Source organism: Lissotriton vulgaris, chromosome 6 (genome assembly GCF_964263255.1).
Source record: "Lissotriton vulgaris chromosome 6, aLisVul1.2, whole genome shotgun sequence".
NCBI lineage: Eukaryota > Metazoa > Chordata > Amphibia > Caudata > Salamandridae > Lissotriton > Lissotriton vulgaris.
Genome location: NC_141694.1, coordinates 588,421,648 through 588,448,187, shown reverse-complemented (window position 1 = coordinate 588,448,187; position 26,540 = coordinate 588,421,648). Strand labels below are relative to the sequence as shown.

General features: G+C 42.3%; 1 protein-coding gene across 1 annotated transcript in view; it reads right to left on the bottom strand.

Annotated features, from left to right (window-relative positions):
- The window catches only part of HTR1E (5-hydroxytryptamine receptor 1E), a 1,214,090-nt gene that overhangs the window by 512,899 nt on the left and 674,651 nt on the right, over nucleotides 1-26,540 (bottom strand). The gene's annotated exons all lie outside the window — the stretch shown is intronic.

Genomic DNA, 26,540 nt, shown 5'->3' with positions numbered 1-26,540 from the left:
TGCAATGTATTTATTTGCAGTTTGCACATGCGTATTTGCAGAAGCATAACGCACTTTATAGATGCCAGTTTAGAACAATATATACGAACATGCATTTATGCAGGTATCAAACAATTGTTGTCAATCATTAAATGTGAGCAATGTACTTACTACTGAGAAAGAAATGGCAAACGAAATCCCCGGCCGAATTTGATGTGACTGTAACCTACAAGTATTTTGTTTGTTTTTATTTTTGTCACATGGTGCACACAAACCTAGTTAAAAGGAGGGCATTATGGGAAATATTTCTGATGTGAACAACAACCGCCCGAAACGCGTCGGCTGCCACGCTGCTGTAACCTTATCGGAATAAATTACCTTATGCCAGCATTTTGGGATCCGTTGGTCTTTCTGTGTGTGGTCGCTAAGACATTGGTGATTCGGAATTGACCTCTCATTGCTGATATATATATATATATATATATATATATATATATGGAAAAACCTCCGTTCTCCTGCCACAATCACCTCTTGACTTGATCGCGCTGGAAACAGACACGGACCACACTTGGATGCTGGTTAGTTTCGTTTATTCAGCTGTCGCCATAACGTTTCGGCTGAAAAGCCTTGATCACATGACAGCGTAACCTTGTTTTTTTGGCATATTTAAAGTGCACAGTGCTCATTAGTGATTGGTTCATTTGAATTTTCACAACCATTGGGTAAACACAGTTGATGGACTTACATATCACATTAATACGATATATACACGTATTTACAATGCATGTTTACAGTTATTTGCTGTCCACTCTCTTTTAATATTGGGATAAATCCCTAAATATTCTTGAACAATTCCGGGTTAAATCCCATTGTATAATTAAAGAATATTTACCACATTTATACGATGTTGCCACACTTTTGCAGTTCTGGGTTAAATCCCCATGTTGGCCTTTTTTCCATTACTGTGTTAAGCATTATCTTCAACATTACATTTGATATTTTATTTTGCCTTGCATTATTTGTGTTCTTTCCCATACCCATATAAAAGTGCTCCAGTGCAAAAAAGTGTTTAAAAACTATGTAAACGAGGGCTATACATTTTAAATTTAGATAATTATTTCATTGTTATTATTTGTAGAGCCAACCTTTTTTCCTCTATTGTACAATCCCACTACAATTATGTTCGAGTTTATCATGTTGCCATTAATGTTCCCAGTTACTTCACTCTTAGTTATCATTTACTTCAGGTTGCTAACTCAAATACTATGTATCAGTAAATATGGTCCTTCTACTTGTTACTCAATTGTCACATGTGGTTAGTTATATCAGCGAATATGATAGTTGCCCAACTGATTCTGTATAAAATTCATTATTCACAATTTATATCCTCTTCACCTATATACAACTATATATACACATATACTAGTATACACAATTATTCAAAAATATACACCTATATATCACTCATTTCTAATTCATATATGTACATCATATTTACACATTTATGTTGTTGACACTTATTTATTTCTCATACTTGGGCATTTTTATCATTCATGATCCCTAGTTATGCAAACATGTGTACAAATCCTCAGTCAAATTCAGACCTACAGGCTGTTTACTATTAAGCTTGAGTATGTAGTTGGTTTCCATTTTACGTAATTTGTTTTCCCTGTTGCCTCCCCTCCTGCTCGCACTTACAGCATCCACCACCCAGTATTTCAGATCCTTGTTATTGCTTTGGTGTTGACTTTTAAAATGCCTCGCCACGGGATAGGTGTTATCCTGCGTGGTTATCGCCCTTAAATGCTGCAATATCCTTTTATGCACGGGAAGCTTCGTGCTTCCCACATATATATATATATATATAGATATATAGATAGATATATATATATATATATATATATATATATATATATATATATATATATATATAGATATATAGATATATAGATATATAGAGATATATATATAGATATTTATTTATTTATTAAAAAATCTTTAAACTTAAATTTGTCTTTCAAGTAAGGGCAACATTGGGGAAAGTATCAGATAGCGGAGGAGTAAAAATTACTATTCCCACTCTACTGAGTGCCACAGTAGGGAAAGCCTTGGATAGCGGAGAGGTAAAAATTACTATTCCCACTCCAGTGAGTGTAACAGTAGAGAAAGTATTGAATAGCGGAATTGTAAATATTACTATTCCCACTCCAATGAGTACAACAATAGGGAAAGTGTTGAATAGTGGTGGAATACAATTTACTATGCACACTCCAAAGAGTGCAACAGTAGGGGACGTTTTGGATTACGGAGTGGTAACAATTAATATTCTCACTCCAGTCAGTTCAAAATCAAAAATAAACAAAATCTTCACAACAAACATATTAAAAAAAATATATATAAATATAAATATGTTAAAATGTTTAAATACAAATATGTTTAATATTGAAAATAAAAAACAAAACATATTATAATGTTAAATACACATGAAAAGTACTTACAAATATTATACTGAATAAAATAAAAAATAGTTTTCAAACAAATAATTATTTTTAGTTAGAAATTGTTTAGATACAAAAACATTAATCATTACATAAATTAACTTTTTATATTTCCTACCCTATAACACACAATTCACAGCCCACATCTAAATTAAAAAAAAGTACTTTCATAATTACCCTATTAATTACCAATGAAAGAAATATTATTAATTAAAACACAAATTAAAACTCATCAAAATATATTAACTTCCCACACTTTACCCCTATAATCCCCATAGCTAAAATTAAACTGTAAAAATGAATTACACAATTAAAACTTATTTTCAATTAAACAACTAATAGTATTTAAAAACTAATCATAGAGTAAGTAGCATTAATTGATTCACCAAGCTTTATCCTTAAAAAAGTAAAACCCCCACACACAAAAATATAAACAAATACCCTCATTAAATCTCAATTAAGAACTTAATATTAATGATCAACTAATTATTAATTAATTAAACCTAAATTACTTCCCACTGTTTACCTCTATAAACCCCAAACCCACACCTAAAATTAATTACACAATTTCCATATTGATTTTAAAATGTCAATAATCAATATTGATTACCAACTAATTATTAATTATTTCAACACAAATTACTTCCCACCCTTTACCTGTATAAACCCCACAAACCACACCTACAATAATTACACAATTACCATAATTAATTTACAATCAATGAATTAATATAAATTAACAACTATTTATTAATTAATTAATCAAAAATTACTTCACAACCTTTACCCCTAAAAACCCCACAACCCACACCTAAACATATTACACAATTACCATAATTAATTACCAATTCATTAATTAATATTAATTAACTACCAATGAATAATTATTTACAAATACATTATTTCCAACAATGAACACTATAAAATATCAATTAAATAAATATTAATACATAAAAAATAATCATTTGTTTATTATAATTAAATTACTTCCAACCCTATTCCCCTATAAACCCACAACCTGCTACAGAACAACAACAAATGTAAAATTGAATCAAAATAAGATTGATAACTACTAAAAGTTTAATACAAATATAAAAAAAATACTTTTACAAAAAACGTTCATCACATACATTTAAAATATTAACTAAAATACATAGCAGTAATTACAAAATCAATATTTTAAACAACTATATTTTTGCAAATTATAATAATGACTTCTATATTAATGAAAACAGTATTTCTTACCTTTATTTTGATATTCTTGCTGTTGATATTACTGTCACGATATTTCCAACTCAATATTTGTGTAAGATGACATTTCCAACTCGATATTCTGTCTGCATACCGAAAAAGAAACATTGGATACAATGCTCTGTGCATAGCAATTGTTTAAAATCATATAGTGGCTCAGTAGCAGTATGTTGGTGGTCCCCTAAGGCATGTCAAGTTTGATGTGATTAGAGTCGCAGCCATTTTCTACCCACGCATGCCTCACATAAAAGGCAAATGCACTGACTGGCTGAAAAAAATTAAGGCAGAATTAACATTACACCAGTTTTTAAAACAAAGGATTTCTAGTAAAAAACTAGCAATACATTACCTCTCATTAATGAGTAAGGCATTATGCACTATGGAGTACAAGTATTCTTGTTGTGATAGATGAATTGAGGCAAACTAGCTAGCGCATCGGTCGTTGGTACTTTGCTACTCTCTGCAGTCTGCAGCTGGAGCAGATGTAATGGACATTTATCTTGGTTTAATTCCAATGGCCCTGCTCTTCTCTAAAATATCTTTAAATTTTACCCTGACTCCAAAGAGGCAAAGGAATAATAATGATGCAAGGTCACGCACATCACCTATAAAATGCGGATATCCTGTCTGCCATAAGTAGATGGTGGGAAAAATGATGCACTGCAGTACAGGGGAAGGGCTAAGGAATGGGATATATAGTTTGCATATGACACATTTGTTGCAGACTATCCCATCCGCAAAACTCAAGGAACATAGTCTCACTTTACTCTCTGTCTTTGCCCTCCACCACGATTATAATGATTTCCAAAATATTGGTTTGGCAGCAAGGAAAGAAAATGTAACTTACTCTACTGCGGGGTAAGTCAGAGGGATTAGGCTGGGTAAGTAGAGGTTTAACTACAGAATAGTGGGGTGTCCCTGGTCATCATCACGTGCCAATGCTTTGGCTTAGTCAACCACTGTACTTGACGAATGCTGAAACGGAAACATTTGAACAGGCTTTAATTTGTTATGGAAGCCATGACATATATAAATCACTTGACTTGCATATGGCAAAACTTTTTTTTCAATTTTGTCAGTAGGCTGGGACTAAACTTAGGAAAGAATAAAAGACTAAAGTACTAGGAGGTGACTGAGTGGGCACTGGGTGGAAAGAGAAAAACACCTTGTTTTTTCTATGCCATGTATAGAAAACTGTGAATGACACATAAACTGAAGCAGACATACATTGCACAGCCAACAATGCAGTGCCGAATAGAACTATGCAGCAGTTAGACCATGGGTGGCACTAGTGAAATGCCATGGGCTAGGAGGTGATAATTGAAGATGTGTGGGATACATATCTGCCTCGCTTCACAAATACAGTTAGTCAAGGGGGTAGACAGAAATACTCCCTTCACACTTTGAACCAAAGCTTTCATGATGCCATTCTAAGCAAGCGAAGTAGCTCAGCATGCCCCTCTCCAGAAGAGCACCCATGCTTCTTCATCCAAGCAATTATCCTTTGATTGTTCTACTATTCTTCACCTTTGATACCCACCATTTAAGCTGTACATTCTCTCATCCATCCATCCATCAATTCATTTACCTACCCATGGCTCTTTACCAATCCACCCATCTACACTCCCAAGCATTCTTTAACCCTTTCACCCATCCTGCTTAAACCCACCTGAGCATTCTTTTCACCCATCAACCCTTTCACCCACCCACCCATTAAGGTAGGCATCCTTTTACCCATACACCCTTTCTTTCATCCAACTTTCACCCACCCATGCATTCTATCACCCACCTATGCATCCTTTCACCCACTAATGCATTCTTTAACTCATATACCATTTCACCCATTCCTTCTCCTTCCATCCTTTTTTCCCTTTTCCATCAACCTATAATTTTTTGCGTTCATCATGAGCTTTTGTCTGCTGGTGTGCAGATAGAAGAGGCCATTAAGAACCCAACCACCACAGTAGATATTAAAGTGGGGGGTTCACGACATCCTTTCTGTGAGTATACAACTAATTGTCAAAAAGCAAGCAATGTGAATTACCACTGCCCATCCCTGCCAGCGCTGGGACTCCCCCTTCAACGGCTGCTGCGCCTGCTCAGCTGACGCTGCCACTGGCCCCAGCACTGGTGGTCTGTGCAGCACGAAAAAATATTACACATTCTAGATGCCAGATATGCTTCCCCTGAATATTGATTTTTAACAAACTACAACCACAATACATAACTACAATTTGGTTGTAGTGTTTCCTATCAAAAGTATTGCGTTGTGCATTTTGTTGGTTGACAATGTTTTTAAAAGCCAGGTAGTCAAGCCAGCCAAAAACATTTTGTAATGGAGGGGCAGAGCTATGATGACTCTGATCCATTGAAGCACAATGAAGAGGTGGAATAAATGGTCAATAAAGGACATATGGTCTTGGTTGACAAATGCAATGGGACCATCCTCATACTATCTTCTAGCCCTGCAGTACTGTCATCAAAACTGCTGGTATACTACTGTATAAACGAATGATAATACATACACAACATTGGGGGGGACCCACTCATGACCACGGCCACTCTCTAGTTTTGCTGTTTTTGGATGAGCCAGACAAAGAAAGCCTCCTTAACAAGCATGCATAAAATAGCTTACTTGGGTGTGCTATCTTCACAGTAGAGTACCAGTCCTAAAATCTGTTCTCTTAGTCTTACAGTGCCAGTCCACAAGAGATATAACAGGAGAGGAAAAGCTTACTGACAAAGCAAAAGAAAGGAAGCTACAGATAGACTAGTACACATAGGAGGAAGTCAACTACAGAAACCTGAAATATGGAGAATGTAAATGTGGGGTACTTGTAAAGCGCACTGTTACTCTAACCGAGTGTCCTGTCGCTGCAGACCGCTGGGGAACCCGTCCTGGTTTTCCCTGTGAGATGGTCCCTTTCTGGGTATCTCCAGGGTGAAACCAGGCATCCCCCCGGTGTCTGTGGGGGGCCGTTGTAGAGATGAGGCAAGCTTAATGCCCAGAGTTACCGAGTGTGTTCCCCGGCTAGAGTAGGCACTGAAGCGAGAATTATGGAGTCTGTTGACCCCTGGTCCACGACCCTGCCGCGTCGGGAATTGAACCCTGGTCCCGGGCCGTTCTTTGCTTACAGGTCTGCCGCCTCTAACCAGTGAGCCACACTCATACAGAGATAACAAGAATTTAACAAACATTAGATCGAATGAAGAGGAGTTGGAAAAAATTAGGAGACGGGCACAGTAAAAAAAGGAAAAAGGAAAAATTATTCTAAATGTGGAATGGTAAAAGTTAGGGAAATAATAATATTAACAGGAAGACTTACTGGGGCCAGAAGATCCATCGTCCGTGGGGCTGGTGGTAGTGATAGTGGTGGTACTTCCACCCGTCGTGGCACTAGTGTTGGCACCCTAGGCTCCCTGACCCTTTTCTAAATCAGATCGCCTATAGTACTAGTACCGAATTGACCTATTCCTAATCTCCTAAACCTAAGCTCTATTCCAAATTTCCTAAATCTAAACTACATTTTGGAAATACTAATGCAGTGCAACAAATGCTCTTTGATTCTCATCTCATTCTCAATCTCAACCTCCTTTGACAAGCCAACTCAGTCTCCCTCTTTTTCAATGCATAGATGCATACTACACACCACTGGGAGATTGATTAGGACTGTACGAGCTATATAAAGAAAGGTAAAGTGAATGCAAACTCACTGATATTACTACTACCACTATCTTAGTGACAGGACAGAGGAGTTTGTGTGACTTCTTAAATATTCAGCTTAAAGAAACGTCAACAAGTACAATTTGGTAGACCCAAGCACCAGGCTGGAACCCATAATATTTGTAACGTAAACTTAACTTACCTTTGAGTGTGAGTGGCATGCTATTTGGAAAAAAAATATTAGCATAGAAAGAGCATAACAAATAGATAATTATTCACCGAGTCCTGCAACCACAACGCCCAGCAGGTTGAAAAGGTCCTGCTTCCTGTCCAGGATATTAGCCCAGTGGTGCATCAATTGCTATTGGGTGTACTGGACCCCAGAGCTATGGCGGACACACCAGTGCACCCTGCCTAAGGCAGTCGATGTTCCCGCAGGTCATACCTGCTGCCAGGCCTGCTGCCTGCTTCCTGCTGCCAGAATGGAAGGGAGGTGGCATGCGTGTAAAAAACAAGTGCAGCCACCTTTCTCTCTGAGAAAATGGTTTGTGGCTGCGCCCCTTGGTGGCGGCGGCGACTCCAAGGTGTGTGGCTATCAGTTGCACTGACGCAGCCTGTCTCTGCTCTGCCATGGCGCAGGGTGGGGGGAACAAAGAGAAGAAATAGGAAAAGGAAGGTAAAAAGGAAGAACTAAGGAAGTAAAGTTATGTTATGTTATGGTATGTTAGTATCATTTATTATGCGCACAGATGCTCCAGCAAAGGAGTGTCCTGGCGCCCGATAAGGTAACAACACAACACAACAGAAACAAAGTGAAAGGAAGGATCTAAGGAAACAAAAAAGTTTTAACAGCTCGATGAAAGGAGAGCAAATCCCTGAGGGCACGGATTTCAAGGGGTAGAGAGTTCCACAGAACCGCAGCGTGTACTTGAAAAGAGCGGCCGCCAGCCCGGCAACGCTTAAAACGGGGAACCACCGTGAGTTCTAGGTCCGAGGATCTTAAGGCACGGACCGGAACATAACGGGACAGGAGGTTAGAAAGAATCAAGGCCGGGGAGCCCTTAAGAATCTTATAGGCTATACAAAGAACCTTGAACTGGATCCTTCGAGCAATCGGTAGCCAATGCAGGGTGCGCAGAGTATTGGAAGTGGGACAGAATCTAGGTAAGCCGATAACAGCTCTAGCCGCTGCATTCTGTACACGCTGCTGGCGAGTGATTTCGGCCTGATTTAGCCCCACTAAGAGGGAGCTGGCATAATCGAGCCGAGAGATCACCGTTGCCTGGACCACAAGTTGCCTGGTGGTAGCATCGAAAAATTTTAATGCGGGACGTAGTCCATGCAAGATGCCAAAACAGCAGGCCGCCGTGCGCTTAGTATGGCAGACAAAGGTGAGAGTTGGGTCAAGCCACACCCCAAGGTTTTTTAACTCAGCGACCGGAGATGGTGTAGGACCCAACTCCGAAGGCCACCACCTGGCTCCCCAGAGTTCCGTATGCTTGCCAAAGATCATAATTTCCGTCTTATTTGCGTTCAGTTGGAGACAGTTGGAGGTCATCCAGCTGGCGACCGCCCGGAGTCCATTCTGGAATCTAGGGGCATCCACATCCGCATCCCCGCTGATCGTAACCACTAACTGAGTGTCATCAGCATATGACACCATGGTCATACCCCAGTTCTTGACAACCTCAGCCAGCGGTCTCACGTAAAGATTGAATAACGTGGGACTCAGCGAGGAGCCCTGAGGGACCCCAAGATCCAGAGGATGGAATTTGGACTGATGGGGCGGGACGGCCACGCAAAAAGATTGGTTGGCAAGGAAAGAACGGAACCACTGGAGCGCATGGCCGGTGACACCTGCTTCCTCCAAGCGTTGCAGAAGGATCGGGTGGGAGACGGTGTCAAAGGCGGCGCTCAGATCTAATAGCACCAGCGCCGCCGTTTGACCCGCGTCAAGCACGGAGCGCAGGTGCTCCACCATATAGAGGAGGGCTGTCTCCGTGCTATGTCCCGCCTGGATTCCATTCTGCGTGCTGTCTAAGATGTTAGCCCTTAGCAGATGGTCCGAGAGGGCAGAGTTGACATGCGCCTCGGCAACTTTGGCTGGCCACGGGAGAAGTGAAATTGGGCATTAGTTCTCGGGTTTACCAGCATCCAGAGTTGGAAATCAAAAAAGTACAAAGAAGTCACAAAAAACACGCAAAAATACAAAAACATAAAATACACAAACACACACACTGATGCAATAAAGGAAAATTAACGGTAGATAAATCGCATTGGGAGAGGATTGAAAAGATTAAGGGTGGAATAAGTAGCACTATGCACAAAACAGAAAACAAAATGGCCATGCTCATGCGAACCACATGGTGCCATTTGCGCACAGTTTCCAGTGCAGGAACACGCATCACGCTACTAAATGACCAAAACATAGCACAAACAGGTGCACCCAACTTCTCCTCCCATCCCCCAAATTCCACAGAATCTCGCAGAGTTTTTGGGCTCTCCACAGAATTCTAAGTAGCAGAACTCCACGAGCTCCGCCCAGGCCCAAATGAAACTTGAGGTCCACTTTCATTCTGTTCTGACTTATGCTCCTCAAGTAAATGCACTGGAAAAGTGTGCAAATATGTAGCTCTCTGTTCTGTGACTAAAAACTCTCTCTAGTACATATTGTTCAAAAAGGGAAACTGATATGGGTTCTTATCCTGCCAGGCCTCAACTATTGCAAAGTTATCTGTTCTGACCTCCAAAACAAACCAATTCCTAGGTTCTAAAGACTCCACAACCATGCAGACAAAAGTATAAGCAGAGTCCCATCATCACCTTCCACTCACCTCTCTACTGACTACCAGTAGATGGCAGGGCTAAATTACATTCCTGTGTAGTGTCCATAAAATAAATAGACGAAAAACTGAGCATATCTGCAGATAGTGATGCCCCACTATGCCCCAACCAGAACCTTCTGCTCATGGGTTACCCCTATTATCAGCCAATAAGGATGAAAGATAGATGCAGATTATGGAAATACAACAGCCTAGACTCTAGGTTTCCATCAACCCATATGTAAGCATGCAGGCCAGGAAACATCTGAAAAGGGAACTCTTCAGACTGGCTTTAAACTGACGTCAGAAGGGGGTCCTAAATGATGGATTCTGGAAATGGTTCTGTAACCCTGACTGTATAAGTAAGATACGCTTTCTTTCTGTTAGGAGCTTTTAAGTAACGGAAAAATTACACCAATGCTTTATACAACGGCAGAGAAATAACTAAATACATTTGCTTTTAAGATCCTCTTCCGCTTCAGAACATACAAAGCCTGTGGTGATAAGCGGAAATATCAGTAATAAAATATATTTATGTGAAATACCCAATATGCTACAATCTTTAACAGATAGGAAACAAACCCATTTGTAAGTATTTATGAATTTGATTTCCTGTAGTTTTATGGCAGACATTTAGCCCTGGAGATAGCAGAGTGCTGAGCATAACACAGGAAAATAGATCACAGGTGCCAATGTTACAGCAGCTCATCTGACTGGAGATTTGTAGCACAATTGAAAACAGTGGGGCATATTATCAAGGGGGTTTATCTCCACTTTTTGGCTTTACAAGCCAAGAAAGCGGAGATAAAATTATCTCCCTATTACCTAGCTGTCGCTAACACCAGTTAGCGACAGCTAGTAGGAGATAGGGACCATCTTGGGCCCCACTTTGCATGTCAGAGAAATTTATCACTAATGACATGCAAAGTGGGCGTGCCAAGATGTTAGCGACTGGAAACAGTCACTAACATCGCTATCTCCTATTGCCAACTTTTGGAGATATTCGCGCTAAGCGCGAATATCTCCAAAAGCTAACACCTGCCCTGAGCAGTTCTTAGCCATGTTATCCAATGGGAGGTTGATAACATGGCTAAGAGCATTAGCTCGGTAATGCATGAATATCGCTGACTTTTCAGCGATATTCATGCATTACGGCCGATTTTTTATCGCATTTGCGATAAACCTTGGTAATACCAAGGTTTATCTGCGATACAAATCGCTGCAGGTCTGCGATAAATTTTTGTCTCTAACCAAGCAATGGCGATAATTATCGCTATTGCTTGGTAATATGCCCCAGTGTACCTTAAAACAGGTTGTAGAATGTATCTTTCCATATTATTACACAGGGTCAATACCCTGATTCAACTGCTATGACTATCTATACATTCATCATTCATCAAAAACCACAAATATTCGTAAAGAAGCGAATTTTACATCTGAAGACACCTATTAAAGTAAAGGAAATTAAAACTAAGACGTTCACCTCATGTAGAGCTTTGGAGGGAAAAAAGTGAAACCTTGATCTGACTACGGTTAATATAAAGTCATCCACAGAATTATGTAGACACTTATCAAAAACACAAAATTACTGATTGGTCCTATGTATCAAAGCTTTATTCGAGTATTAACTCATAAAAGCACAAACATACATTTAAAATACATCATTAGATAATTGTTTTCTCGTTGAATACAGTAGTTTAAAAAAGATTATACAAAAATACACAATTTCTTGAGCAAATAAATTTAAAATTTGGATACATAATTACACAGGTGCCAGAAAGGGTGTCCCAATCAGTGTACTCAAGGCGACAGCCCTCCGTCTAATAGACCATGCCCAGCCCAAATACTTAGCTGTTGCTAGAACTACAGGCATGTGGGTGGAAGTACAAATGATTCGTAAGGCCTCAACACCCGTGGATGTCCCTAAGTTTTTACAAACAGGGACTAACCAAACTTTCCTCGGGGTAACATAGGCTTTGCAACAGAATAAAAAGTGGCCTATACTTTCTTTTGATGCACCACAAGCTGGACAATATAGGGTCGAAGAACTCCTCCACCTGCCTGTCAGTGATCTCAATGGAAGAGCACCTGATCTTAACTGAAAGAATAGCTTCCTGTCCCCAGGGTTGGTTATGCTATCCCAGTAGGGTTCCAGGGCTGGATACAGTTTAACTACCACAAAGCGCCCCGTCATGGAGTCAGATTTAGTTTTACTCAAAACTCTTGCAGCTACATGATCCCAATATAGATTTTTGATTGCTTTTTTGCTTGGAAAAGACTCCCCGGTTGGATTATCCCATAAATTCGAGAGACCAAGATCACATAGAGAAGACCTAAGATTTTTTAGCCAATCTATCCTATGAAAAATATCTGCGTTTAATATGGCTAGAAACCCCTCTGCGTAGTGCATGATCTTCGGGGTAGTCCAGAGGCATCTCCAATAGAGAATCGGGCGCAACCTCGCTAGGTCACTAACTGCTCTCCTCCCCAGGTCAAGACCAAGGGGAATCAGTGGAGTGCTCTGCGGGAGTCCTGTAATTCCCCTAAGAAACCTGTTCTCTGAGGTCTGTAAGGGGAGAAGCTTCCCAAAGCCCCACAGCTCTGCCCCATATAGAGCAGACCCAAGAGCCTTGGCGTCATATACTGCCAAAACTGGTTTTATTGGTTTGGACCTTGATTTTTTGTGCTCCACCGAAGTGCCCCCGAGATCTGTTGGTGCCTCAAGACCGCCATTTCTATGTGCTGGGACCATCTGGAATCATTTGTTATCTGTATCCCAAGATAGTTAAATACAGTAACCACCTCTAGCAAACAGCCGACGCGTTTCGTCCCTACGGGGACTTCTTCAGGGCGAGATAGGTAGAGGAATCTCCTATAGCGCGACGATGTTGTAATGGAGAGGTCCAGACGTGACTTCTATGGTTAAGTTGTGTATAGATGCTGGAACACTGGTTCAAAGATGTCCAGAGTTTCGTCTGATTCAATAAATAGAAAAATATTCTTTTATTCTTTTAATCTTTTATTCTTTTAGAATTCGATAGGGGATCTACGGTTCCTGGAACTAGTATTCATATGCAGTATGGTGGAAAAGGGATGTGTGTTGAAACATAGGAAACATCCCATGGGGTCAATATTTTCAAAGATTGCAGCAAATCCCAAGGAGTGCTAAGCCATAGGTTCAGTGGCTTCAAGCAACATGACCCCTTTGTTATAACTGTGGTGTGATGGACAGAAATTCGTGCTCATTTGAATTCAGCTACAGATCGTGAAAAATCATAACGCTGTTCCAGATACGTCCGTGGTAGTGTGTCGTCCCCTTCCCGTCTGAGCCAGTTCGTATAGAGCCTGGTACGAGTGATTTTTCACGATCTGTAGCTGAATTCAAATGAGCACGAATTTCTGTCCATCACACCACAGTTATAACAAAGGGGTCATGTTGCTTGAAGCCACTGAACCTATGGCTTAGCACTCCTTGGGATTTGCTGCAATCTTTGAAAATATTGACCCCATGGGATGTTTCCTATGTTTCAACACACATCCCTTTTCCACCATACTGCATATGAATACTAGTTCCAGGAACCGTAGATCCCCTATCGAATTCTAAAAAGAATAAAAGATTAAAAGAATAAAAGAATATTTTTCTATTTATTGAATCAGACGAAACTCTGGACATCCTTGAACCAGTGTTCCAGCATCTATACACAACTTAACCATAGAAGTCACATCTGGACCTCTCCATTACAACATTGTCGCGCTATAGGAGATTCCTCTACCTATCTCGCCCTGAAGAAGTCCCCGTAGGGACGAAACGCGTCGGCTGTGTCCTTTAACATTTGGAATAAATAAAGAAAAATCTTTTTTGAGAAAATAATGGTCCAGTTTTATATGAGAAATTTCTTTTGTAAATATCTTTTGTGCAAACTAGAAGACCTTAGTTTTCACATGTCCCTATTGTGGTGCACCTTTGCTTAAAAGTACGTTTGTATCCCGAAGTTCTATATAGAACTACCATTGTGATGGTGGGTGGTTGTCAGTGTGCACACTGCTCCCTCGTTGATATTTAGAGGGGAAATATTAATTGGGCTATATTGGTCAGGTGCTTCTTAAAGTAAGGTTCCACCATCTAACTTGTTTCTTTTTTTTTACCTCTAGCAAACAGTTGTTCAAAAATATTTTTGGCCTGGGTCTGCGTTTTGGTGCAAAGGCCATCAGCTTGGTCTTACCCACATTGACTTCTAGGCCATTTTCCCCGCAAAACGAATCAAAGATGTTCAGAGCTCGCTGCAGACCGCCTGGAGTTTTAGATAGAATTAGCATATCGTTGGCGAACATCAGGATCGGGACCCTGAGGCCCGCCAGCGATGGCGCATCTATACTGGCGTCCAACATTCGAGCCACAATCCCATTTATGAACAATGAGAAAAGCAGGGGAGCCATTGCGCACCCCTGGCGCACTCCGCGTTCAACCGGGAAGTCGGCAGAGGATTCGCCATGCATGCCCCATTGGATTTTAGCGAACTTGAACTCATGCAACCTCATTACCAGGGTAAGTAGCTCAGCCGGGAGGCCCATTTCACTCAGAACTGCCCAGAGCTTTCTCCTTGGGACCAGGTCGAAGGCAGCCCGCAGGTCAACAAAAGCAACATACAGGCTGCCTTCTCCTAGCACCACCGTCCCCCACTGTAGCAGAGTAAAACGAAACACCTGGTCAACTGTACTGGTGGCCCGCCGAAAGCCAGCCTGGTAAGGGGACAGTGCATTGTTATCGTGAACCCAATCCATCAATTTGTTAACCACCATCCTACCTACCACTTTTTGGACAGTGGCAATCAGGCTTATCGGCCTGTAGTTAACTGGGAGAGACCGATCCCCTTTTTTGTATATGGGTATGATGATCGCTCCCCTCCATAATTCCAGGATGACCGAACCCTTTGCAATAGCATTTCCCAAAAGGAATATATATCTGGCCCACCGCGCCTTATCATTAATAAAAACATCAGCTGGTACGCCATTTAAACCCGGGCCCTTCCCCCGGGAACAGTGCATAGAGCATCTTCAGTTTCTTTAAGAGAAAATAAATTCCCAGTGGAATATACAGATAGAACTGCTTCCACACCCTTATACTGTGCACTCTCAGCATATTGAGGTTTGAATTGATCAACCCAGGCACCCTCTGGGACGTTGTTACCGGGTTTATCTGGAATTCCACCTCTACCCCACTTGACAATGTTCCAGAATAACCTAGAATCCTTAGCCCCCGAGGCCTCCTTTAATTCGACCCAATGTTGTTCATCCCATAGTTTTTTAGCCAGGGATAGGCTGGCCTTATAGTGCTTTCTGGCGCCACTAATCACTACACCATCCCTACTCCGAATTGCTCTGCCCAAGCTTAGCCTAGCTTCCCTACACTGGTGATTATACCATTTAGCTAGTCTAGGTGGTTGTTTGCTATTTATCTTGCGGGGCCTCAGGAAATGCGGTTTTAGGAGGGAAAGGAGTTTATCATGGATATCAGTTATTTCCCTTGACCCTGGAATTACTGAGGTTACATCCTCCATAGCGGTGATTGCAATATCCACCTCGGAGGTTATAAATGCCATAGATTCCACATTGGCCAATACACTCGGCCAATTCAATCTACGCATGTCATTAGTCATGTCAGGCAGCAGAGCATTGGTCGACTGAGAATTCCCTATTGTAACCGACCACCAATTATGGGCCACACAGAGAGGGTTGTGGTCACTCTCCAATCAACCCTTTACTTACATGTCACATACTAGCTGCCACAGGTTCAGGCTACAAAGGACATAGTCTATCCGACTTTGGCTACGGCCATTGTCAAATGTGCAGGCTCCTCCCCTGTCACTCTTCGTTCTCCCATTTAGGGCTTTAAGTCCCTGTTCCATGAAGATGGCGTTCAATCGTATTATGTCGTTGGTCCACCGCCTAACCGGAGCCAGATCCAAAATTGGGACGCCCCATTGCGTGTCCTCCTCCCGCCCCAATGGATCGTCAGAGATATCTAGGGGTTCAAAAGTCCGGTTTAGATCACCAGCAACAATAACTTTGTTGCCCAGGGACTGTTTTTCCAAAAGAGAGGACAAGGCCTCTAGGGTAGGTGACTTCCCTCTTATATTACCCCTAACATAGACATTATAAATGTCTAATCCTCCCCTAGGGTCTGATACCATTCTTATCAGTTGGTTTCATTGCTACCTGATTCTACCATAGTGGTTGTAACGGGTAGACCTTGGCGTAACCAAATGGTTAGACCACCCATGGGTCGTCCCTTGACACCTTTGCTAGCCGGGATTGAGAAATTTAGGTAACCCGGGAGGAATATAGGATCGCAGGCCCATGCCTCTTGGAATAGGCATACATCAAAGCCATTGATGAAGTCTATCCAATTTTGGGATACCAGCTTACTACTTAGTCCCGCGATATTCCATGAGACCATTTTACCTAATCTAGAACCCTGTACGGGAGCTAGTCCTACGGGGGGCACACCAGGATGACTAAATGAGATTCCTATGTACCCCTCCCCAGGATGGCTAATTGGGATTCCTACGTACCCCTCCTCATCTAGGTTTTTATCCTTGTTGTTATTCTCAGCATTCTGAATGCCAGGAATGCTAATTTCATTTAAATCCTCATTTCCTAATGCCCCGGGAATTAATGCAGACTCCCCAGACCTTTTTTCCTCGTAGTTATTCTCAACATTCTGAATGCCAGGAATGCAAATTTCATTTAAATCCTCTTTTCCTAATGCCCCGGGGATTGATGCAGACCCTACCTCCAAATTCATATTTCCCCGATTAGTCATGGTGTAATATAGATTAAACTTTTCATATCCCAATCCCTGACGATTGTTACCATTTTGTCAATCAACCCACCCCGGATTTGCCATCATTTCAAAGCGATTAGAAGTTGATATATTATAAAGGTTTCCCTGATGGTAAGGTACAGTGAAAAGGTCGAGTCCGGGGGTGGGGAGGTTATGGTAACAACCTACTTCTGGGGTTATGCCAAAGTGAATACCTGGTGGTCTCGGGTAGAAGAAGGTCAGGTCGACTACACCAATACCAGCACTACTTGTGCCCAAATTCTGCCTCGTAATTAGATGTGCTACCCTGGAATCCTTAAAGTTAACAACTATACAATCCCCCTCGAAGCGCTTAGGGGTGCTACCTACCCAACCTATCCTTCTAACACCAATGATCAGCCCATCCACTTCCCTGGGCAGTGGTCTGTTAGTCCTTAACCAGTGCATTGCTTTGTTTCTCAGCATCTGGAAGGATTCTTTCTGCCCAACCAACAATGGTGGTACATTGGTGAGGATGGCAACAAAGGGATAGGAGTCTGGGGGCAGATTCATGGGTGGTATCCTACGGGGCACTCTAGTAGGGATTGTGTCGGGCAAACTAGAGACGAGAGTAGCAGGACAGGTCGTTGGGATTTGGGGTAAGGCGTTGGGAATTTTGAGTCCACGATTCCCAATTTTGGATCTATCATTAGTACCCGTAACCACAGTATCTAAGCGTTTTTTGGGTTGGGATGTGTTAACCCGTGGATAGTCTGGTGGGTGGGAAGTGGTCTTGGAGATTTGTCCTGTAAGACAGGCCCCCGTTTTTGTAGTAACAACAACAGGAGGGAGGGGCTCTGGAATAGGTACACCACTTGCCAGCCCACTTATTTTAATGGGATTATTACTGTCCCCCGTCCTAAGGTGGGTTTTAATTAGGGATTTGGTTGAAAAGAAGTTGTCTAAGGTAGCCTGTTCAAAGCTATCTAATCGGTCAGCTAACCTTTTGACTCGTTCTTCAATGGGGGTCAGTAATGACTTCATCAACTTCTCTAACTGCATAAGCAAAGGTAAATCTAGAGATGGAATCTCAGCAGACTCTGTCACCGGAGAATCACTAGGGTTAGATACAAAGTTAACCGGGGTGACTCCATCCTTAACAGCATGAGCCCCGCCTAAACCAACCCCTATAGGCTTACAAGGAGTTCCCAAACCTATTCCAAGTTTCCTAATTTTCTTAGGATGTTTAGAAAGACAACTCTTCCTTAGAGTAGTCTGTCTTTTCCTTTTGATGCAAGAGTTATTAGAAGCCGCATGGGGTAACGCACCCGATTGGGCAGTATTTTCCTCATCAATAGTAGAAACAGTTGGAATAGTAGGCAAAGGGGAAGACAAGATGGTTGTGACAGCGACCGAAAGAGTATTTCTGGTCTGGGGGTCTGGACCTAACTTGCCCTCCACAATGACCAAGCTAGGCGACTGAGAAGAGGCATGGGGTTTTTCTACTAACACTGGCAGGGTTAAAGGAGGTGAGGGGGGAACCAGTGCCGGAGAACCCAAGGGTGGCCGTTTCTCCAAAGGAAGTTTAAGGAGTTCAATAGATTGCCTACGCTCGGCGCGTCTCTCAGCTAGGGCAATCTCTTTATCTATATCACGAGTTGCCCGGCTAAAATACTTGTCTAGGGGACCCAAAATTGTTACCCCTACCGTGGGCTGGAGGGGACTCAGTACAGGGGTGGTTGGGGGGGAAGACATACTTGGTAGTCAGTGTCACTTGAAAAGGAGGAAAAAACAAAGTAGACCAGAACGGGACCTCTCAAGGCACAGGGGCAACCTAGGACAATGACCAATAAATAAAGCAAAACAAGATGACAAAAAGCCTCACTGGTTGTAATGATGTCCCTATGGCAATATAAGATGACAGAGAGTGGGCCCAGCCCAGCCTCCTGCAGCCCCTGACGGCCACAGACGGCCCGCCCTTGTCCCGGGCTTAGCCGGCGCCAGCCCGCTCACGTCCCGCGTGCGCGAACCCCTGGTCAATTATATAGAGGGAGGAGGTAGGAGCGGGAAGAGGACCAGCTGCGGCAAATTAGCAACGCACTGCCCGCTGGTCCTCGCAGTCCCGCTGGGGTCCGGATTGAGTCTCTTCACCGCCCTTGGTCCTACAATATTTAGACAAATAGAAAAAATACTGAATAAACAAAAACAATTTAAAGTAATTACTACATTTAAGCACTAATTATTTCAGTTATATATGACCATCAAACTACTTAAACAACTAATTTTAGGGCAAGACATGGACGAAGCATAATACACAAATTCTTTTTTACTGTGACTCCCAGCAGCAATAATGAAAATAGGATCATTGTGACATCTCAAAAACAACTTGGGAAGATTTCAGCAGGTGTGCTTCCTGCAAAATGATAGTCATTGCAGGCGAGGCTGTCATAGCCAACCCTCTTCTAAGTAGATCAGCTTACTTGAACCTGGAAGTCTTCTTCAACCCTCATGAGGGCACGTGTAACTCTTGTGAAAGATAACTGTTAGGAGGCAATGTGGTTTTTACTGTCGGGGCTGGGGTGCATTTTTAGTACGCTAGCTTAGGCAGGCAAAACTTTAAAATTCTAAGGCCAAGTCGCAATTTGCAAGTCGCAATTTCCAATGTACAACAGTATCTGAGAAACTGTTTCTGATTCCCAATGGGGTCTCAAATTGCATGCCTCATTCATATTAATGAGGCTGTCGCAATTTGCAACCCCATTAGGAATGGCTGGCACTTCCAAGTATGGTAGCCTGCTGAGGTCAGCAGACATCCATGTTTGGGACTGCTTTTAAATAAAGCAGTTTTTTGGGATTTAAATGCAGCCCTTTTTCCTTAAAGGAAAACAGGATGCATTAAAATAAAACTAGTAAACTTTTTTTTCATTTTTTAAGGGCAGGTAGTGGTCCCTGGGACCACTGCTTGCTCTGAAAAAATGTTTGTGCACTCATCCACAAAGTGGAAGGGGTCCCCTGGGGACCCCTTCCTGTTTGTGAATGGTTTACCCCTGGGGACCCCTTCCTGTTTGTGAATGGTTTACCACCCTCTTGAAGAGGGTGGTAAACTGAGAGTGTTTTGCGACCACGATTGCAGTCGCAATACATTCTTACATAGGTGTTGGACTCGCTATTAGGAAGGGACGCCCTTGGTACGCCCCTTCCTAATAGCGAGTCGCTAACCCTATTTTGCGAGTTGCTATTTAATTAGCAACTCGCAAAATAGGGTTAGTACATGGGCCATATGTTTTTTGCTTCTGCAAATGGGTCTAAAAACCATTTGCGCACGCAAAAAAAGTTGTACATTTGCCCTTAAGTCTACTGGTAGTTAAATTAATTTTCCTGTTTTTCCCCAGTATGCAAAGCATGGTTAACCCCTCCTCCCCATTACCGTTCCTGCTTCTGGAAGAGACCTCTTGGAGCAGGAAATAGTGAATGATTAGGCAGCATCCTTCCAGCATCACTTGGAGGTGCTAGAGAATGATGCAGTCAGAAAGCACATGCCTAGGATGAACAGATTTTCAAAACTGGGACAGCCACAGACTTAAAAATAGTAATACATTTTGGCCTCTGATCTGCGCAGAATGACTATTTTAAGGGATGGCATAAAGAGAAAAGTGTTTTCTCAGGAAAAAATAAAGTCATCCATAAATGAATTTGAAAAATGTATATAATGTATATCCCTACATGATACTATACTGCAAAGTCTAGTTACTCATACATAAGGTTACAGAAGTAGTCCTTGTCAATGCCATTGACTATGAGCCTAATTACAAAATGCTGGCACCTGAAATTACCAATACCATGGGGTGTGGTAATTACAAGGAGTGGTAGCACTGCACCAGTAACAACTTTTGATACTCCAGTGAGGGGTAGCCACTGAAATCGGTGTTGGCGAACTGATCGGCACAATTGTTTTGACAATTTTAAATACTCTTTCCTGTATGAATTCCACATATTTTTCACTGGCAGAATGTTGCAAATTGTACGTTTTTCGGCAAAAACCAATGGTTTGATTTAGTTACAATTGTTTTTGAACTGTTTTTGTTAAATATACCTATAAGGTGTAACCCCACCAAACTGCAATCATAGATGAGTTCAGTAGCACCACTTGGACCGTCCACAGCACTATGGGTTCTACAGCGAGCGCATGCGCTTTTCAATTACAGTTCTTCTCTCATCTTTCACTTCTTTATAATGCATTTTTCGGTCTGGCCTTTGAGACAGTTAAATTGTCTCCCAGGATTATTGTTTTCCAAAAAATTCCTACATAGTATACTTACTGGTGGCGCTTTTAGTTAGCGGGCTTCGCCCATTGGTGTTTTAAATTGTCATGCACATTTTGCTTCCACCCTCCACAGCATACACCATGGGACAGTGGGTCAGCCCACTTTACCCATTTTCTCCTTTACTTTGAGTGACTGTAGAAACCCTGTGCACATTCTTCACATCCATTTAAAAACAGATACTTTCTTTTCAGTGACAAAACTAGTTCAAAGCATGCATTGTTATGTTATAAATGTTTATATTAACTTTGAATGCTGGCTATTTATTTTGACTGGACTTTTTGTTAAAGTATGTGTTATAAAGTGTTTACGTTACATTGTAACATTATAGATGCCTTCGAATTGAGTTATTGGTTAGATGGTGATTTATTTCTGATTTCGTAAAAAATAATACTCAAAATGCAGGACACAACTGAAAAACGTATTTAAATAAATCACTAGCAAAACGGGCGCATCGGTGAATGTTGGTTTAAATGTAAAATGTTATCACACGCATATGGTGACAGCTTGTTTTCTTTTTTTTATTCCATCTGATCGCGATAAGAAAGACATCAAACTGCCAAGGCCAGGCCCTATTGGCTTTACCAGTGCTTGTTCTCCTTTGTTACCGTGTTGTAGGGTGCTACCCATTTTTGTGCAAATTCAAGTCTCTGATAAATGATGAATACATATGTGAGAGTGAAATCTTAAGTTGTTTCTATTCAGGTTTTTCTGTGGATTTCCGTGCCAATCAACTCCAAGTACATCGGAGCATTTCAGAGTTGGAGTGTCAGAAGAGAACACATTCTGTGCAGAAAGTATGTTGCCAAACGCCTTTGCGTTCACGATCGAGAAATTGAAAGAACGACTTAGGGATCAAGGTTTGTCGATATTTTGCTCTTGTCACTTTCTTGACTCTCTCTGCTCATATGGGTGGCATTTATCGGCAGTCTATGATTGGTAGGCTTCACGAGGAAGCTCATTACTGATGAAGCAGCTCTCTGTGGAGCGATCGTGATAGTACTGGCGCCCACGGGGAAGCTGCGGCTGAGGGGGTTGCCATATGCCTGAGGAGGAACAGAGATCCGGGGTTTTAGAAGTGAGGCGTACAGTAAAAGCACAATGATAGGACTACACTGTAAAGAGTACAAAAAATACAAAAAGTGTGCCTACTTGGATTTTTCTTTTTTCTTTTTTTACAGAAAATGTGTATTTTGTTGAAATTATATTATGGTTCGCCTCTCGTTAGTGGCCTGCATTTAGTTGCGTTGTTACCTTCGCCTTTAAATATTTTTAGTTACTTTGCCCTTTCGGTTGTTCTATAAACCAAAAAATCAATTAAGTGAGAAGCATAGATACATTCCGGTGTTTATAGCTTTTGGGGGGTAAAAGTGCTGGTTGTGTAAGCATGTCACTTTCCAAAAAATCCTTCTATGACTGAATGAACCAACTGGATTTAGAAGGTACGATGCTACCCTGAAAGGTTTCTTAGCACTGGGAGATCTGTCTGAGGAGGAGAGTGTTCGGCAGCGTGGAAAAGCCAAGTTTTAGATTTTTCCTAATGGTGAGATGATCCTGCATTTGGCATATGCAAAGATGAATCGAGGTCATGGCAGTCAGGTGAGAGAAGAGAGAGAGTGAAAGTAGGCTTTGGGTGGATGAAGAGGAATATTGGGGCAGCACCTTTCTTGAAGAGGTCCCGAGTGGTTGAAAGCATAATAATAGGGACATAGAGATTTAAAAAAGATGCCAGTGTACTTTCTGAAGATGAATATTGTAAGAAAACTGTTTATTGGTCGGGAGGGAATAGGGGGGGGGGGCTTAGCCCGCCTCAAATAATTGTCACAATCCTTGTCAGAGCGAACCTCCAATGTCAGTAAATAAACCAGCTTTGATCCCTAAATTATGTTGGAACAAATCAGTCAGGCATAGCTTGGAGGTAATGTGTAAAGTGTTTATGCAGTACTTAACCCGTTGCATGCTAATTACGAGCTCAGCTCGTCATGAGGCACGGTTGAGCTGCACTCATGACGAGCTGAGCACGACACGGCCGTTGGATCGTTCGCACGCGGGGATAATGTCCCCGCTGTGCTGAACGTTCGAAAAACGGGTGTGGCCGTGACGAGCTGTGCAGCTCCGCTGTGCCTCATGACGAGCTGAGCTCGTCACCAGCACAGCGGCGCCGCGCTTGGCCCACCTCCCTCCCGCACAGGAGGTGAAAAACCCCCGCAGGAAAGGGGTTACACAGTGATGAACTAAAAACACAACTCAAGAAAAAGACCAAATCAGTTTAGAAATACAGAGGAAATTGTAATACAATTACATGAAAATGACAAAATCCAATCAGCAGAATCAGAGTTCTGAACTTTTAAAGTTTATGGTTCAAAACAGCACCCAAATAGTGCTAAACAATGCCAACGGCGGTTATTTGATTGTGCTTCACCAGGATAATGTCAAAATTTAAGGCAGATTGTGATGGAGTGCAGGTCGGATCCAGGAACAAGGTTTGTCCAGGTGAAAGGTTTTACCTTCGTACTCTAAAATTCAGGGGGAGCTCCTCCGCTAAGGTGCAGGAGAGTCGCCCCACTGCTTGCAGAGCAGAAAAAAAAGAAAATGATAACAACCTCGTTATTATCATTTGCTGGGTGGGGCTTATGTCACAGTTGGGAAGAGTGGTTTGCACACTCCAAGTGTTGATGACTGCCTGGCCGTACGTCTCAGCACAGCCTGGTGAGGAACATGCACAGGCTTCCTGTCCCCAACTGAATTCTCTCAGACCAATCACAACTCTGCACTGCAGTGTTGTGATTGGCTAAGAGGAGCCAATCCCATCATGGAGCATTGTGATTGGCTATGGGGAGCCTGGTTGCTTCCTGGTTCGGGCCTGCCAACAAGAGCGGCAATGCGGCAGAGAGACGGCAGCCTTTTAAAAGGTAACTGGTTTACAAACTGGTCCAGAAGTGATCTGAGGAGGGTACTGGAGACGCCACGTTTATGTCCAGTGCCATCTTTTGGGTGGAGGACATACCTGCTCACTCTTTAACCAACCGGGTTAAACATTCCCAGTGGTAACCCTACCAACTTTTGCAGAACTTCCTATGCGTTTTACTATAAACTATTCCACAATGCCCCACTCCTACTAATTCCAACATGGCAGAACCTCTCTTACCCTTTCCTGCCCTGGTCAGAGCTCCCTGTGTCTACACAGAAGTGTGACTATGATAATGGATAAACTCTCACTTGTGGTCACACTAAACCACTTATGGGGCGACCACATCTCCACTGGGTTTGGAGCCAAGCTGACTAAGCAGACAAAGGGAGGCAGGCCTAGGTGTGAGCTACATCAGCCAGTGACATGATAGGTGCTCTTGAAGATCGGGAGGAACTAACACATGCCTCCCCCGCCATTCTGCTCAAGGAAGATAAACACCTCTCCATAGCAAGACTTTTTCTCACTGTCTGGAAATAATACACATAATACCACAGGAAAGCCATTAAAAGTCAGGTTGGCACTGGACACTACTAAAAGGCATATTTGGCTTTGGCAGAGAAATGAAAACTTTTTAAAAATGTAATTTCTAAAATAGTAAAATAAATTCTGATTTGCCCACTAAGTTGGATTTTAAATTATTATTAACACGAGTCCTTGAATCATGGTTCTAGAAGCTCCCAGACTGAAGACAAGTTTTATATATTTTAACAATGTAACCCAGTGCTTTTTTTTGGGAGCACTGGACTTGCCAAAGTGACAAATGACTTTGGAGGTTTTTCACTCTTAGGGCATTTAAAATAATAAATATACATGTCCTCCTTATTAAACACCATGGGGCAGATTTATGAGGCCGTTGCGCCTCTTTGCACCGCAATTGCGTCACTTTATTTGACGCAACTGCGGTGCAAACAATGTGCCCTATTTACAACGTGTCGCATCTAGGAGATGCGACACGTACGCCTCCTGAAAGTGGCTGAGTGAAATCTATGAGATTTCACTCAGTCACGTTCAGGGCAATGCTGCGTCAAAACCCTGCGCCTGCTCGAAGCAGGCGTAGGTCTTGACGCAGCATTGTGCACATGGTGTACCCCCGAGCCATGCTGGAGCTGCGTCACGCTTGCGACGCAACTCCAGCAATGCGCCACATTTCCAGCACAGATGCGTCACGCATCTGTGCCGTTTTTGCACCGTTGTGCGCCGCATTATAAATGTGGTGCACCATGGGTGGCGGAGCTGTGGCGCACTGTGGCGCATGTTAACTGGCGCATCCCTGGGGATGCGCCAGTTACCATAAATCTGCCCCCATTGACCTGCCCTATGGGCATTTAGGTCCTACTTTCGTTATGGTTTAAATGCATCAACAAGGAAGATTTAAGCCTGGCAAAAGGACTATTTTGCCAGGTCGAAATGGTAGTTTAAAAACTGCCTACACAGGCAGGTTTGGAGCCATGTTTTACAGTGCTACTGTAGTGGGTAGCTGTTGCAGCACAATGTGTGAAGCAGCCCACATTCAGCATTTAACTTAGTGGTAGAGGTCCTGGGCACATGGAGTACTACATATTAGGGACTTATAAGTACATTACATGTGCCATACCGGACAATTTACCTCTGTTTCGAAGTGTGAGCACAAGCACTTTGCGTCGGGTTAGCAGGGATAAAGAGCACAGATTCCTAAGGCCAGCAATAATTGGTTCAGCAAAAAGAGGCAAAATATGGGGGAATACCATGCAAAAAGGTCCTCTGCAATATGTAGAAACAGAAGTCTGTGGGGGAGCTGCAAGATGAGGAGAGCTACAGTATTCTGGATTTCTTGAAGCCTATGAGAGTGAAAGGCAGGAATGCCCAGGTAAAGGAAGTTTCTGTAATTGAGACTGGATGTAATGAGAGCTTGGACTACCATCTCGTTGAGATAGGAAGCAAAAGAATGATTTTTTCGTAGCTTTCGTAGGTAGTGGAAGCAAGAAGCAGCCAATTTGAGTGGAATAGAAAAGAAAGGAGTAAAAAAGAATCTCCTTATTTGTCTTTTGTAACAGGATTAGGAATGGGCCAAGTCCTGTGAGGACCAGATGGAGTTGGGGGGCATAAAGATGACTCTTCTCTTGTCACTGTTAAGTTTAAGACAGCTGCTAGACATCCAGTCAGCTACTGTAAGATTGTAAAGATGAAACTTGCTTTGTGTTCTTGATGTTATTGCTAAAGGACACAATAATTGGAGTGTCATCCGTGTAGGA